The sequence below is a fragment of the Danio aesculapii genome, chromosome 11 (genome assembly GCF_903798145.1).
Source record: "Danio aesculapii chromosome 11, fDanAes4.1, whole genome shotgun sequence".
In the NCBI taxonomy this organism is placed as follows: Eukaryota; Metazoa; Chordata; class Actinopteri; order Cypriniformes; family Danionidae; genus Danio; species Danio aesculapii.
Window position 1 is genome coordinate 25,552,310 of NC_079445.1, and position 2,000 is coordinate 25,554,309.

Below are 2,000 nucleotides of genomic sequence, written 5' to 3' on the forward strand. Positions count from 1 at the left end.
CACACATTTAGTGTCATTTAGAGTACTTTTATTCAGCAAGGAAGCTCAATAAACCGGGATGTTTATATTGTTGCAAAAGATGTAGAATTTTAACAACAAATGCCTTGCCTTGCCTTAAAACTTGCCTTTTGTAGTTTTTATCTATCTATCTATCTATCTATCTATCTATCTATCTATCTATCTATCTATCTATCTATCTATCTATCTATCTATCTATCTATCTATCTATCTATCTATCTATCTATCTATCTATCTATCTATCTATCTATCTATCTATCTATCTATCCATCCGTCCGTCCGTCCGTCCGTCCGTCCGTCCGTCCGTCTGTCTGTCTATTATTATAACCTTTATTTTACCAAGAAAGACACATTAAGATTAAAAATCTCTTTTACATGAGCGTCCTGGCCAAGATTGGGCATTATACATGTCACATGGGTCTAACAGACAACAAACAAAAAACAATTGACAGTTAACATGAATCACACATTGACAAACAAAACTATTTAAAACATCTATAAGCCTGTGTATCAGTTCCTACATCATTTATACTCTCTTTTTAAAAGCATTTAGTGAAATCAATTCTTTAAACTGCAAATTTTTGTAGATTATTCCATGCAAAAGGTGCTGCGTATTTAAAAGCCTTTTCCTCCATCTCAGTCCACTTTTTAGGAACAGACTGTAAATAAGTATCCTGTGACTGAAGGCCATAGCTAAGGACAGTTTTTTTTACAAATGTAATTCTGGAGATATGATGGGAGTAAACCCAATATAGTTTCTATCTATCAACAAAAACAACAACAACAACAACAACAACAACAAAATACTTCCACAAAACAGAATTGAAAAGTCGGTCATCATATATTCATCCTCCACTATTTCCAAACCTATTTTGAGTTTGTTTTATCTGTTTTTTGGAGAAAATATATTTTGGAGAATGTTGGAAACCTGTAACCATTAACTTCCATAGTATTTTTTGTTCCAACTATGGATGTAAATAGCTACCGGTTTCCAACATTCTCCAAAATATCTTCTTTTGTATTCAGAAAAAAAGAGGAACTTATAAAAGTTTGAAGGGGAGTACATGGTGAGTGAATTTTCATCTCTTTAACAAAACAACAATCATTTTCAACTTACTAACAAGAACAAATGTGCACTGAACACCAATCCAGCATATTTGAAATTATTTTTTTAAGGATCTTGTACTAAAGATTGGAAAAATTATTGCTGAAACTCAGCTTTGCCATCAAATACATTTTAAAATATAATAAAATAAAAACTAAGTGCAATATTAAATCAGTAATATGGTGAAATATGTGATGATACATAATTATTTTCTTCTTTCTCAAACAAAACTCTTACTGACCAATACTGTATATTTATAATACTTCCTTGAGGCCTAAATACTGCCAAAATATTGACAAATGACCCATTAGACGAACACTTTTGGCTGTAATTTTAAAGTAAAAGCATGTTTTAACACAATGAATAAACAGGTCATAAATATATTCAATGCCTCCCTGAAAAAATACTGCAAATAAATTAGCATTCAGAAGCAGTTTAATACCTTGAATTATCATACTTTCAAAGGCCACCCCTGAGGTTTAATATTAATAGCATGATTAAACAGATCAACAAGTGATTGTTGGCGGTTAATTATTTATCTTGTTTAGCTGAGTGTTTTGAGCCTCAGGTTCTGCTTCACGAATGGCCAATGATCTCAGTCAGAATCACTGCTTTGGAGGAATCAAACATGATGCTGGTTTTTACAGCAGTTGCTACTGTTCATGTTTAATCACTAAAGTCTCTTTATCTTACAAAACCCAGCTTAACCATATTTCAACTGGTCAAAAATATAATCCATTTATTAGCTACATGTGATCTTTTGTGAATTACTGTTTCGAATAATGTATATTTTATATAATTTAATATCTTTATGTTCTTGTCTTTTACTTATTATATTGTCTTAATTTACTATTTAAAAGTAAGAATTATAATAGGG